A 16,346-nucleotide genomic window follows, 5' to 3' on the forward strand; every position below is an offset into this window, starting at 1 on the left:
ACCAATTAGAATCGGTGTAGCCAAGTAAATTGCACTTACGCCCCGTGTCCGATGCGGGAAAGAGAATTCCACAGCCAAGAGTACCTTTCACATATCTAAGGATCCTCTTGACCGCCGTCAAGTGAGACACCTTAGGTCTCTCCATGATTCTACTCGCAATACCGACACTAAAATCCAAATCCGGCCGCGTATTGCACAAATACCGTAACGATCCAATCAAGCTTCGGTAAAGCGTTGGATCAACATCATCCTCCTCATCACTTTTGGATAGCTGCACTCTAGCCTCACAAGGTGTAATAGAAGCATTACAATGCTCCATATCACACTTTTTCAAAATATCTATAGCATACCTCCTTTGGTGCATAAGCAGTCCCACTTTTGACTTGTGAAACTCTATGTCAAGGAAGTAATTCATGACACCAAGGTCCGTCATCTCAAACTCTCTAATGAGCTCACTTTTGAACCTTGAAATACTTTTGTCATGGCTGCCCGTAATCAAGAGATCATCAACATACAAGCAAAGTATAATAACACCATCATTCGTATCCGATCTCACATAAACTCCATGTTCGGATACACATCGTTTGAAACCAATGTCAATAAGAAAGCCGTCAATACGTTTGTTCCAAGCTCTTGGAGCTTGTTTCAAACCATACAACGCTTTGTGTAACTTGTAATACTTCATCTCTTGATTTTTTATCACGAAACCGGGTGGCTGCCCCACATAGACTTCCTCAACAAGAGGACCATTCAAAAACGCAGATTTGATATTCATTTGGTAAACCATCCAATTGTTGCTATGCACAATACCAACAACCAAACGAATAGTCTCTAATCTAGCCACAGGTGCGAATACCTCCTCATAGTCTATACCTTCTCGTTGCAAGAATACCTTCACCACTAATCGAGCTTTGTGCTTGATTACTTCACCTTTGGGATTTGCTTTAACCTTATAGGCCCATTGCACACATATCGGTTTCTTTCCAAGTGGTAAATCGACCAACTCCCAAGTACCATTTTTCTCAATAGATTCCAACTCCTCTTTCATTTCACATATCCACTTAGGATCACTTAAGGCTTCTTCCTCATTTACCGGTTCGGATTCGACCATAAGCGCGAAATGAACAAAATCACCATCGTTATTCACTTCGTTATCTTGGAATCTTTCATAATCTCGGAGTCTATGAGGCAAGTCTCTTTGCCTCACTGGTCTACCATTATTAACAACATCATTTTGCGCTACTGTAGGTGCTGGTACAGCGGTGTCGGGAGCCTCCGGATCAGTAATTTCAAAAAGCTGATGCTGCTATTTTTCTGTGAGTAACCGGTTACTGCTAGTAGGGTAATTGGTTACTGCTGTATTTTTTTCACTTTTGACTTCATCAAAAGTCACATCCCGGGTTATGACGATCTTCTGATTTTTTCCATCGAACAACTTGTACCCTCCAGTAGAGTGACATCCTACAAATATCATCTTCTCACCCTTATCATCCAATTTCTTCCGAAGTTGGTTCGGTACATGACGATATGTAATCGATCCAAAAACACGCAAATGATTCAAATTCGGTTTGAAGCCACTCCAAGCCTCTTCCGGTGTGAGTTTCTCCAGCTTCTTAGTGGGAAACCTATTCAACAAGTAGGTGGCTGTAGACACGACCTCACCCCACAATTCCTTAGGCAAATTTTTCCCACAAAGCATATTACGCACCATGTTCATTATTGTACGATTTTTCCTCTCGGCAGCCCCGTTTTGTTGAGGTGTATACGGAGGCACCACCTCACGTACAATTCCCTCAAGATCACAAAACTTCCCAAACTCACTAGAGGTATACTCACCTCCACCATCCGTTTTGAGAATTTTGAGCTTCCGACCGCTTTGGCGCTCAACCATGGATTTGAAATTCTTTAAAACTCCAAATACCTCATCTTTTCTCTTGATAAGATATGTCCAAAGCTTCCTACTAAAATCGTCAATGAACGTAACAAAATATCAATTGCCACCATAAGTCTCTACTTGCATCGGTCCGCAAACGTCGGAACATACCACCTCAAGTAAGACTTTGGTTCTTCGACCCACATCTTTGCTAAACACATTCTTGTGTTATTTAGCCTTCACACATTCCTCACACAATTCAATTGGAATACTAATGTGTGGCAGCCCCATTACCATTTCACTATGTTGCAACATTCTTAGATCCCTAAAATTAAGGTGACCAAGACGGTAATGCCATAACCACTCATCTCTACTTGCCGCGGTAGCTAGACAACGATGCTCTATAACCTTTAACTCAACCTTAAAGGTTCTATTGGCAGCCATCGACGCTTTTAGAATCAACACACCATTTGAATCCAAAACGTGTAAAATCTTGTCCTCCAAACGAATTTTGTATCCTCTTCAAGTAATTGGCCAATGTTTAAAAGATTACACTTAATTCCCGGTATATACAAGACATCTTTGATCCTTGAATGTCCACCATTCCTTTTTCCGATCAAAACATCTCCTACCCCTTCGGCGCTTAAAGTGGTGTCGTCGGCAAATTTGACTTTACTTTTTGCCGCTTGATTGATTTGCACAAACCAATCTTTTCGACCCGTCATATGTGTTAAACAACCGGAATCCAAGTACCACTCATCTCTCCCTTGGACTCCATCACAAACGGTAACCAATGCACTTCAATCCGAATGCGTTTTCTCGCTATTTTCCGGAACGGTACAGCTGCTGTCCTGCAAACTGTCACTACTGTAGTTGCTGCCCGGAACATCCGTAATGCCATAACTCTCCTCCGTGATCATTACTAGAAGTGTGTCCTCATAATCTACCTCTTCCTTAGCAACCTTGGCTTCATTATTGTGATTCTCATTCGATTTACCACGACACAAATTTGCAAAGTGTCCAAACTTTCTACACTTGTAGCATTGCACCTTACTCATATCACGCTTCTTAAAATCATTGCTATGACCACTATCCTTGGAGCTAATTTCACCCTTTTCACTCGTTGAATGCTTTGAATTTTGCGAATCGTTTGAACCAAAATTCTGAAAATTTGATTTACCTCTCGCCGCAAATTTTCCTTTCGACCTCTTATTCTTTTCGTTGAAACGCGCTTGCAAAGCAATCTCCGCTTTGGCTTGGTTCGTGCCTCTCTCATCCATCCTTTGTTCATGTGCCTCTAACGAACTTTGCAATTCATCCTTGCTCAAAGTTGTTAGATCCTTTGATTCTTCAATAGCCACAACTATGTTGTCGAAACGCGACGTTAACGAACGCAATACTTTCGATACAACATTCTGCTCAAGAATCGTTTCCCCACAAGATTTGATTTGATTAACTAACCGGGTAATGCGCGTAATGTAGTCGTTGATCATTTCTTTGTCTTCCATTTGTGTTAACTCGAACTGTCGCTTGTAAGTTTGTAACCTTACAACCTTCGCTTTGACGGCACATGCATATGCTTTCTCCAAGATTTCCCATGCTTGCTTCGCCGATTCACAATCGCCAACCTTCTCAAAATTGTCGTTATCAACACACGAATGAATCAATAATAGGGCTTTGTAATCCTTCTTCTTCTCTTCTTTGTGTGTAGCTCTTTGAATGTCGGTGGCCTCTGCCCCTAATTGTGTAACTCCATTGCCGACGATCTCAAGCACCTCTTGATAACCAAACAAGACCTTCATTTGTTTCGCCCATTTATCATAGTTCTTCGAATCAAGAATCGGGAGATTGGTGGGAATTCGATCATTGGAAACGGTTGCCATTGTTGCAGCGGATTAGGATCAACAACCAAAGCTCTTGATGCCAAATGTTAGAACATAAAGACTCAAATTAAAGGTTTGGCAATGGGGAAGATAAGAAATTGGGGAAGATGAAGTTGAGAGAGAATTAGAGAGAACAAAATGATATTGGATGAATAGAAATTTTAGCATTAATTGGAATTGGGAATATTACAAGAGTATTTATACATTGAGAAAATAACAAAAAATACAACTCAAAATACAACTAAATTGACCCAACAATTAAATTCTATTATTTTTGGAAATAATAATAGAAATTTAATTGTATTTAACACACTCTTCAACAATTTATATTACTTGCCATCACATCACGTTCATGTCCATGTATGCATCTCTTGCTCAACTTCAAGCTTTCAAATTAAAATATAAATGCCACAATTTTTTTCAATTTTTTTTGTTGATATTTTTAAATGTATATAAAACATATTAAAATAAATTATTAATATATTTATTATATTTAAAAATAAACTAATATTATTTTAATTAGTTAGGTTTAGAAAGGTATTAGCATCCCTCGTATCTGTTGTACTCAACGAAAATCATTTAATTAAATTTACAATTAAAATGTTAGCTTATGGTATTTGTTTCCTTCGTTCCAATTGCAAGCATGTATATCAACTAGCAGTGGAAGCATGTAAGTACAACCTTCATGGGAAGATTATCTGGTCCAAGGGATCATCTCCGTTCCCAGTGGTTGGATTACGCAACAAGCTCTCAATATTATGGAAACTGATAGCTAAGTGGGGAATCTCGTCCCATGGGAAATGATATTTCGATTTTTCATTCTCAAATAAAGAAGATGTTCGAAGAGTGAGATCTATCATCGCCTAGAACTTGGACCCAGAGGTGCTGAAGTTATTTCCATGGACAAGGGATTTTATTCCTTCAAACATTAATCAATTCTCAACCTTAGTATGGATTTGTATACACGGTCTCCCTCAGGAATACTAGAGACCAAAAATCCTCTTTGCAATTGCAAGTAGCGTAGGTAATCCTCTATGTATTGATTCTTCTTCCGATAAGTCATATTTTGATAGGGCTTTTGGGCACTTTGTTAGAGTGTGGGTGGATATTGATTTAAAAAAACACCTTAGTTATAAAATCTTAGTTGAAAAAGTGGGTTTTTCATTCTTCATTGAAATAAAACATGCGAGACTTTCAGATTTTTATAGTTTCAATAATTGTATTGAGCATAATTTGGACAATTGTAAGAGGAAATTGACATTGCTACAAAAAACACATATAATGACGGTTGTGAAACACATATAATAACGTTTTCACATCTGTTGTTAGATAGTGTGTGATTGTATGTATGTTGGTTACCACAACGGGCGTGTGACTGTGGTTATAAGCTAGGTAGCGCGCTACCTATCACAACAATTATATTAAACAACCGTTGTTGTATGTGTAAGAGTTTATTATAAAACATGGAATTTCTTGTTTTTCCTTTCCCATCATTAACCATATACAACCATCCAAATAGATTTTTCAGATAATAATCAGAAAAATTAAATTATTATTGAAAACAACTTAAACGGTCCAATGTTTTTCGAATTACATGCATCTTGTAATTCATGATTTCCTCATTAACCCATATAATTTGATTCAATCTCAAAGTTTTAAAAGTAATGATGATGAATGAATGTCTTCTAAGTCTTTCACACAAAATTTGATTTCCTCTTTTTTTTTTCTAGTTTATTTTGCAAACATCAAATTTTATGTGAAAGACTCAGTCTGACATTCATTTATCATCATTGTCTTTCACGATTATAAGATGCATGCAATTCGATAAACATTGGATCATCTAAGTTGATTTTTAATAATAATTAAATTTTTCTTATTATTGTCTCAAAAATCTATTTAAATGAATGCAAGTTCAATGAAGGGTTAGTGAAACAATCAATCCCATATGATATAATAAACTCATTAACAATATTTATCAACAAAAATATCAATTAGTTAACATAGATTGGGAGAAATTGATATCTAACTTATCCTAAAATCTATTGGATACATGAAGGGAAGTTTTCAATCTTCATGCATAGTTCGTATAATCTATTGGATACATGAAGGGAAGTCTTTAATCTTTATGCCTAGTTGAATTTGTGTAGTTCTCAAGGTCTTCATTTGATTCAGAATCAGTTGCATCCAGATTCACTAGGTTCTTCATAATAGCCTCTACCTTCCTTATCTTTTCAGGGTTAAGATTGTTGATAAAAATCTTCTTATAGCTTGTTCCACCGGACGATTCAACAATAGTAATTTGATCCCTAACAACTTCAACTTCATTGGCGTTGTTCAGTCATAACTCCAGCATACCAATAACCTTCTTTGAAGCCTCAATGTCATATATGAGTTTTCCCCGACTAGCTTGATCTTGATTCATGTTGTGAGAAGGGTGTGAAATCTGAGTAAAGCATATCCAAACCAACAACAAAATATGTGAAACCGAAGTAAACAATATGAAAATCATGTGAAACATACAACAAAAAAAAAAACCTAAACTCTCTAAGAAGAAAATTATGTAAAACATAACAACAACATACACGAAAACGAGAGAGTAAGGAAGAAGAAGAATATCTTTACGTATGAAGAATAATATTGAGGTTATACTGTAGAATACGAAAGCTAATGACGAAGAAGAAGAGAGAAAATGTGTGCTAAGGTTTTTCTGTGAGAGATACGACAATACTGTCAAGAAGCGAGAGTTAATTCACTTATATATGGGTAAATAATTTCGCCACGGTCGTATTAAAAAACTGTGATGAAATGTAATATCTTTCACAACGGTTGACATTATCAACCGTGGTGATATATATATATATATATATATATATATATATATATATATATATATATATATATATATATATATATATATAAGGACCAGGGTCGGCCCTGTGCATGTGCAGCATGTACTGCAGCACAGGGTCCCAAATATTTGAGGGCCCAAACTTTTGAAATTTTCAATTTTTTTCATAAATATTAATAAAAATAAATAAAATGTTATTAAAAAAATTCAATAATCGAAAAAAATGTTATGATAAAAACTCAATACGTACAAAAATTAAGATTGATCAAAATTCAAAATAGTTATAATTAAATTTATTTTTAATTAATATATAATTGTATTTTTGATATATATTTTGTAATTATTATAATTGTGTTTTAAAACAAAATTGGGCCCATTTTTATAATTAGAACGGGGCCTCCGATATAATTGGGTCGACGCTGATAAGGACAACACTCATTGTAACAAAAAAAATAGAAAATTGTTGGAGCTGAGATTTGAACCTTATTACTCCATGAATGTATAGTCACGATTAATTTTTTTTAATAATAATGCAATGTCTTTTTCGTAAATATAAGAAAAACAAAATGCGTCCAAAAATGAGGTATTACCACAATTAACTGTCAAACCGTTATAATTTAGTGTTACCAAAGATATATTTTATAGTAACGTGGATACAAAGACATACATAAAAAAGCCTCTAGGATTGATCTGGGCAAACAAACCATGACCCCAAAGGATGATACCCCTTTCAAGGAACATGAGATCCTTCCTCAAAACCCCAAACTTCCTAACTCGACACATATTAATTTAACCAAGACTAAAGCATAACCTACTAGACAAACTAGTGGAGTAAGCAAAACACTAATCTTTTAACCTACCTCACCTTAAGACATAAACATGAACATGGAAGAGCCCATGACCAATCCTAGGAATAATCCAATCCTGAATAACCAGTTAAGCCTTGTTGATAATAGTAAACAATTTTCTAACATTAGTATTGACCACTCCAGCTCTTAAGAATTAGACGATGATTGTTGGTTTACTCAAAGACTCCTGAGCTAACATGTCAGAAAAGATAGACGATGATTGTATCTTTGATAATGATGATGATGAATTTGACCCCGAATCTCTTAAATACCAACGAGCCCTATCAAAATCTCAAAAAAAGAAGGCCTGTTAAAAATAAAAAGAATAAAACCATTTACCTCACCAGATCTCAATCTCGTTCCCCAAAAATACTCAATGAAGTGCATTTTTAGGAATGCACGAGGCTTGGCCAATTCCCCAACCATGGTTGGTCCTTAAAAATGTCCTTAAGACTTATAAACTTGATATTTGTTTCATAGCAAAGCCATGGATGAATCTTCAGTTTTCCCTCCTAAGTTTATGGACTCTCTTAACCTTAAAGTGTTTGCTACAAATCAAGTATTGAACAACCTACCCAACCTTTGGTGAGTTATCTCTAAAAAACCTTAACCTTCATATTTTAGCCATAACAAACCAAACAATTGCTTTATCTTTCAACTAGGGACAGGTTAACACATGTATTGTTGTTGTTTTTGCTTTCATATGCTATCAAACTATAAGAAGATTATGGTATGACTTAAAAAGTATTTTGAATACCCATATCATTCCTTGGTGGATCATAGAAGATATCAATTCCATCCTTGGGGCTCATGAGCATATATGCAACCTTCTCCCCTCTAGGTAACTTATTTATGGTTTTCAAAACTGGTTCAACCAAAACACTCTTATTGACAAGCCATTAAAAGGATCTTTCTACATATTGTGTAATGGGAGGGAAGGTAAGGCCTTGGTGGAAAGGAAGCTTGATAGGGTTTCTATAACCCAAGGCTGGATTGATGCTTCAAATTCACATGTTGTTCTTTTGATTGGTTGTTTTAGGAAAAACAATATTTGATATACGAGATATAAAATTGTGAAAAGGCCTCTTGTGGGACAATATGTTCCAGCATCTTGCCTCAGTTTGTAGCCAATGATCGTGAGTAAATTTGAGCGTGATTTTGTTTGATTCCAAGAAGGTTGTTAATCCAAATTAGTTTGGAAAAAGATTTTGTTAAATCATAATCCATATAGGTTGAAGAAGATTTAATTAAATATAGTTTAATTGAAATATTTGGATTTGGTTTAAATAAGAAGATTTGATTGGATTGGATTTGCATTGAAGAAAAGATCTATTTGAATATGATTTGAAGGGAGATTTGCTTCAAATTTATTTTGTCCAAGATTGTGCAGAAATTGATATGCAAAGATATTGATTGAATATTTATATTCCGTGAAGAAATCTTATTGGATTTGTTTTTAATTACAAGATTTGGATTTGTACTTAATGAGAAAATCTTCAATATCTATTAAAGATGATTTAAAGTGTGGTTCAACTTTTGACAAGAGAAATATTCTGAATCCTTTACTTGAGAAGTTGGAATTGTGATTTATATAAAGTAAATATTTTATTTGATTTATTCAAGATTCAAAATTTTGTTACAGGGACAAATGTCTGGCCAAATGTTCCAACGATCTGTGAGACATCTGTCTCGGGTTGGTTACTTGAAGAGCAAGATATATTGAAGTATATATTTTCCTTTTAAGTTTTGTTGTTATCTTTTAGAAAAGTGTCATTTAGATTTTTTAGGCATATTAAATAAGACTAAATACAATTATTTGGAGATATAAATTTGAATCAAAATAAATTAAATCTTTTTATTGGAGGTTTTTTTAAATACAAATTAAAAAAAAATCTCTACAAATCTGGATGTGATCAAATCTTATGCCTATTGGAGAAAATTGAAGGTAAGAAAAACACAAGAAGGGAGAGTTAAATTTGAAGCTAATGGAAATATACCCGAACGCATCGCATGCTTGAAGGTACAACAGAGTTGTAACGGTAAATTCATGACCATCAAGCTATGGGTAAGTTTGATGTCAATAAAACCAGAGTCACCACCGCGTTTTTATTGTTTCCAAAGGAAAAGGGAAAAGTACGAACAAAACCCAAAGATAAGAAGTTTTCAAATCAAAACTAATAAAATGTCAGAGATTACAGGTAAGGGGGTTGGTTACAAAGAGGGAAGGTGTTAGCACTCAAAGTGTCTTAGGTACTCATAGGGATCCCTTGTTTATGTGTGTATGTGTTTTTGGTATAAAAGATGTTTGCAATAAAATAGAGTGTGAGAATGAGAAAAGAATTCATTAATTATATTTTTGTATTTGAAAAGACCTTCGGACTTCTGCCTACGTACCAACATAAAAATGAGGGATCAAAACCTCATAGTTCGTGGTATCAATTTCAAAATGAGTGAATTGCTTTTAACAAAATTTAAGTTTAAGAGAGGCACAAAGGGCCTAAAAGCTTGAATGGGTGTTAGTTCTTTTTGTCTGTTGAAATTTTAAGTCAATATGATTAAATTCATTTACAAGTTTGATTAAGAAAAGAGTTTGAAATTTCAATGGCATAAGGCCAAAGTTTCTAATTTTGTAATAGAGTCTAAGTTTAGCAATCACAAGCAAAGAAGTTTTTGAAAAGGGGGGAGAGATTTGAAATTTAAGAAGTGGGAGGAGATGAAGAGACTAATCCTAAGAAAATATTTAAAAGTTAAGAGTTGAAAAGATCTGACCAAGGATGCAATCCAATAGACAAGAATGTCATATAGAAACCCATTTTCCCTTTGGACTTTAAATTAAGCAACATCAATAAGCAAGTAGCAATATGAAGAGCAAGGCATCAAATAAAGATAGCCACATCCAAGCAGGAAACTTCACAGCCAAAAGTCTTCTTTGTCTTCCCATGTATCAGATGACATACTCCTTGATTTAGCTCAAAATAAGGCATTAGACACAGGTTCAAAGTAAGAGTTATATCAAGACCATGTAGCAGATGAACTCAAGTGGATCTTAATACTTGCATCAGATGGAGGCTCAAATCACAATAACTTGGTCTCAGAAATGTTGTCATTGGCCAAGTCCTTTTGCATAGGGAATGTTGCCTAATTCTAAGTCCAAATCCCAGATCAAATCCAACAGTCCGCACAAATATTTTTTAGGGTTTTTGTTGTTTATTAAGTATTTTAAGGTCCTAAGACCACAAACACAAACAAATATATACAATCACAATATATGGCTCAAGTGAGCAAAGTGAAAATGACATAAACATAAACAAGTTAAATGATATGTAAAATGACAAATGAAATGGTAAACGGCTTGAATTTAAATGGCATAAAGTAAATGACTAAAAAAATAAAAGCAATAAGAATAAAAGTTAGTCAAATGTTAGTTGATTAGATGTTAGTGGTGTTTTGCTTTTCAATTGTTTAAGTCATTCTTTGGAGAACACTCACCCCTTTATTCACAAGCATGGATCCTTGAACCAGGCATCTTTCAAAGGAAGGGAAAAAATGCCAAGTTTCCACACAATACCATGAAAGGGGGGAGACTTAAAATCTCACTTACTAGAATGTTATGCATTTGGATAAAAAAGCAACAAACTAGTCATCTCACTTACTAGAATGTTATGCATTTGGATAAAAAAGCAACAAACTAGTCATCTCACTTACTAGAATGTTGAGCATGTACACTACCTACAAAAGCAACAAACTATACATTGACATATTTTTGGCATTTTGGTTAGTAGATAATGAAAAACAAAGTATGATACAATCAAAATGTGCTTGGTGATCTCTCCTAATGCAAACCCAATGAATGAGGGGTAAGGAAGATGTAACACCCCGATAAAAATAAGATAATTATTTAAATTAAGTTAATAATATGTTTATTAATTTAATTTAATAATTTGAAATAATATTATTGGACTATTATTTTATTATTGGAATATAAGTGTTGGAATCACTAAAAAGGTCCCATTTAGTAAAAAGGGTTATTTTTCACGTGAAAAGGAAAAAGAGACAGAAAGGGCAAAAAGGCAGAGCAAGAGAAAGAAGGTTGAAGAAAGGGAAAAGCTCGAAGCTTAAGATTCGTCGGATTAACTCAGGTAAGGGGGGTTTATCGTCGTTTAATGGGTATTATGGGATAACATGTAATGGGTAGTGATAAACCATGGATTTGACTCTGATTAGGATGATGCAGGATGAAATTGTGAAAGTTTGGATGAATGAGATATGAATATGATTGAGGAAATTCGTAAGAATTAGATGGAAAAATGTTAGAATTTGTGAAATTGAATAGGATATGATTCGTGTTAGATGATATGAACGATTTCTGTGTAAAAATTGGACTGTGGAAGGTTAGATCTGAGAATCTCGTAGCAGAGAAAACCCATTGCAGATCTGAAATTTTGGTTCTGGTCATACACGTATGGCACTAGGCAATACGCGTATGAGATGGCTTGGAAGGGAGGGGATTTGCGTTGATACGCGCCATACGCCGTCATTACGCGTATTCTGTGGTTGGTACGCGTATGGGGTGAGGCCACACGCGTATGGATGAAGAAGATGATGTTTTTAACGTAAATTTGTCTCTGTTGGTACGCGTATGAGGAAGTAGTACGCGTAGCATACGCGTATGAGATGGGCAATACGCGTATGGGCTTGGCCAGGAAATGGGCCATACGCGTATGGACATGGGGCATACGCGTATGGGCAGAATTTTGGTTTTTCCTGAGCTGTTGTTGTGCAGTTTTGGTCGTTTCAGATGAGTGATGTAGTTTAGCTGATGTAGGATATGGTGGGGATCATTTCCCGTTGTTTTGAGCAGTATAGGTGTTAGTAGAGTGTGCTAATACTGTGATTGATTGTGTGGTATGACATGATATGATTATGTGATAAACATGCTGATGATGTATGATTGTATGTATAATGCTGTGAATGTATCTGTTATGTATGCAATTGTAAATGGACTGTTTATGGCTTAGAGTGTGAGCATATGTCTATTTTGAATTGTTGTTGATGTTTGCATGCTAGGTGATTTAGCATGTATATTATGGCCTTCATGGTGGTAGCTAATTCCCATGGTGAGGAATTAGTGAGTGATGTCTTTGTGGATTGTTGTTGATGTTTGCATACTAGGTGATTAGCGTGCATATCATGGCCCTTGGGGTGGTAGCTAATTCCCGTGGTGAGGAATTAGTGAGTGAGTCACTAGGTCTCAAATGAATGGGACTAGTAGGACTTGGTAGCCGTATCTGGATTTGATCGGTGAGGTGAACTATATGTTCACGAATAGTCGGTACCGCATGCATGGAGTCTCATTGCATAATGCATGTATGTATGGCGTATAATATGAATGGATGTATTCCAATATTATACGTGTTGTTTTGTGTTGGTGTTGAGTATTATTATAATTATGAGTTGATGATTGCCGTTGCTGAATGTGTGATCTGATTAGGGTGATGATATGTGTTAAATTACTTAGCATTACATGATGTTTTATAATGCTTATTATATCGATTGAGGAACTCACCCTTACAACTATTTTTCAGGTAACGAGCAGTGATTGAGTAGAAGCTAGTCCTTGGAGTCTAGTGTAGTTCCTTAGTGGGTCATGCTCTGGTAGATGTAACATCGGGACGGGATGTTTTACTTGTTTTTCATTAATGATTGTTGAACAAGTTTACATGTAATGTGTTACATGTTTTGCATTGTTGTTAGACTTTATCCGCTGCAAATTATGCAAATGATTTATTTTAATTAAATAATTGAGCATGACAGGATATTTTGGAAAACGGTGTGAAGTGATTGTGTGACACCCTTAATTGCATATCTACTCTGATAATTGTTTTGATGTTTTAATTAAATATTTGGGGTATTTTAGAAGGGTGTTACATTAGTGGTATCAGAGCATAGTCGGTCAAGTCAAGTCGTAATTATTCTGTTTCCCCTGTACGGGATAGGTGTTGTGTAACCCTATCAGTACTTATTGTTTTAGCTTGTTGGGCTTTCAGAATAGAGATGGCTGGAAGAGGTAGAGACGATGCTGTGATTGTTGAGGCTCTGGGTATGCTAGCTGGAGTACTTGGAGGGAACCCGAATGTTGTGGGAATGGGAGCTGCTCGTCAACTGAGTGAGTTCCAGAAAAACAATCCTCCAATGTTCAAGGGAGCGTACGATCCAGATGGTGCTCAGAAGTGGTTGAAGGAGATCGAGAGGATCTTCCGAGTGACTGAGTGTGCCGATAACCAGAAGGTCAGGTTCGGTACGCATATGCTGTCTGAGGAAGCAGATGATTGGTGGGTTGCTAACCGCACTGAGTTGGAAGCTGCCGGGAGTGCTGAGGTCACTTGGGCGGTGTTCAGAGAGAGATTTCTGAGGAAGTACCTTCCAGAGGAGGTCAGAGGAAGGAGAGAGATAGAATTCTTAGAATTGAAGCAAGGCAACCAGTCTGTCACTGAGTATGCTGCTAAGTTCACAGAGCTGTCGAAGTATTACACTCCCTATGATGAGGCTACTGGAGAACTTTCAAAATGCGTGAGGTTTGAGAATGGGTTACGTCCTGAGATCAAACAGGCTATTGGGTGTCAGCGGATTAGAGTGTTTTCTAATTTGGTCGACTGTTGCAGAATGTTTGAACAGGATACCAAGGCCAGAACAGAAAGCTATCAGCAGAGGATTGATAGGAAAGGCAAGAATCAGAATGATCGTGGGAAACCGTATGCAGCTGGCAAAGGTTTCCAGAGACAGAGTGGGATAAAGAGGCCTAGTGGGGGAGACTCTAATGCCCCTGCTAAGTGTTACAGATGTGGTCAGGCTGGACATCGTTTCTATGAGTGTACCAGTAATGAGAAGAAGTGTTTCAAGTGTAGAAAAGGTGGTCACTTGGCTGCGGAGTGCCGGTTGAAGACTATGACTTGTTTCAACTGTGGAGAGGTGGGTCATATCAGTCCACAGTGTCCTGAACCGAAGAAAGAGAACCAGTCGGGAGGCAAGGTCTTCGCTCTATCGGGTTCTGAGACTTCTGCATATGATCGTTTGATCCGAGGTACGTGTTATATTAATGGCTTTCCTCTTGTAGCTATTATTGACACAGGTGCGACTCATTCCTTTATATCTTTGGATTGTGCTGTGAACTTAAGTTAGAGATATCTGAGATGCATGGAAGTATGGTGATTGATACTCCTGCGAAGGGTTCAGTAACTACTTCTGTTTGTTTAAATTGTCCTTTGAGTATTTTTGGTAGAGACTTTGGGATGGACCTAGTGTGTCTTCCACTTGTGCAGATTGAGGTTATTCTGGGTATGAACTGGTTGGTGTTTAACCGAGTCTATATCAATTGTTTTGATAAAACTGTGATCTTCCTGAGATTGAGGAAGGAAAGAGTTTGTTCTATCAGCAAGGCAAGTGAATGAGGCAGTAGCAGATGGGGCAGAGTTGTTTATGCTGTTAGCAACTTTGGAGGCTAAAGATAAACTGGTGATTTGCGATCTAGCCGTGGTGTGTGATTTTCCTGATGTGTTTCCTGAAGAAGTGAATGAATTACCGCCAGAGTGTGAAGTTGAATTCTCGATTGATTTAGTACCTGGTACTAGGCCGGTGTCGATGGCTCCGTACCGTATGTCTGCTGTTGAGTTAACTGAATTGACGAGTCAGTTGGAAGATCTGTTGGATCAGAAATTTATTCGTCCGAGTGTGTCACCGAGGGATGCACCGGTGTTGTTGGTTAGAAAAAGTTAGTTTCCTTGGTTTGGCTGGTTATTCTAGGAAGTTCATTGAGGGATTTGCTAAGTTGGCGTTACCGTTGACGATGTTGGCTAGAAAGGGGCAAGCGTTCGTTTGGGACTCAAAATGTGAAGAAGGTTTCCAAGAGTTAAAGAGATGGTCAACTACTGCTCCTATTCTGATATTACCGAGTTCGTCGGAATCATTTGAGGTTACAGTGATGCTTCATTGTTGGGTTTGGGTGGTGTGTTGATGCAGAATAAGCAGGTTATAGCTTATGCTTCGAGATAACTGAGGGTTCATGAGAGGAACTATCCGACACACGATTTAGAGTTGGCAGCTGTGGTATTTGTTCTGAAGTTATGGAGGCATTACTTGTACGGGTCAAGATTTGAAGTTTTCAGTGACCATAAAAGTTTAAAGTATTTGTTTGATCGGAAAGAGCCGAATATGAGACAGAGGAGATGGTTAGAGTTTCTGAAGGATTATGACTTTGGTTTGAATTACCATCCGGGTAAAGCAAACGTAGTGGCTGATGCATTGAGTCGGAAATCATTGCATATGTCTATGTTAATGGTTAAGGAATTGGATTTAATTGAGCAGTTTAGAGACTTGAGTTTGGTGTGTGAGAGTACTCACAATAGTGTTAAATTGGGAATGTTGAAGTTAACGAGTGGTGTTCTGGATGAGATTAGAAAGGGTCAGAAATCCGATGTGCTTTTGGTTGATAAGTTGACTCTAGTGAATCAAGATCAAGGTGGTGAATTCAGAGTTGATGAGAATGGTGTTTTGAAATTTGGTAATCGGGTGTGTATTCCGGATGTTACCGAACTTAAGAAGAGTATTCTTGAGGAAGGACATCGTAGTGGCCTGAGTATTCATCCTGGGGCTACGAAGATGTATCATGATTTGAAAAATTTATTTTGGTGGCCGAGAATGAAAAGAGAAATTGCAAGTTTTGTTTATTCTTGTTTGACTTGTCAGAAGTCAAAGATTGAGCATCAGAAGCCATCTGGGCTAATGCAACCGTTGGCTATTCCAGAGTGGAAGTGGGATAGTATCAGTATGGATTTTGTTTCTGGTTTACTGAGGACAATTAAGAATTTTGAAGCTAATTGGGTGATTGTCGGAAAATT

The sequence above is a fragment of the Lathyrus oleraceus genome, chromosome 7 (genome assembly GCF_024323335.1).
Source record: "Lathyrus oleraceus cultivar Zhongwan6 chromosome 7, CAAS_Psat_ZW6_1.0, whole genome shotgun sequence".
Taxonomy (NCBI): domain Eukaryota; kingdom Viridiplantae; phylum Streptophyta; class Magnoliopsida; order Fabales; family Fabaceae; genus Lathyrus; species Lathyrus oleraceus.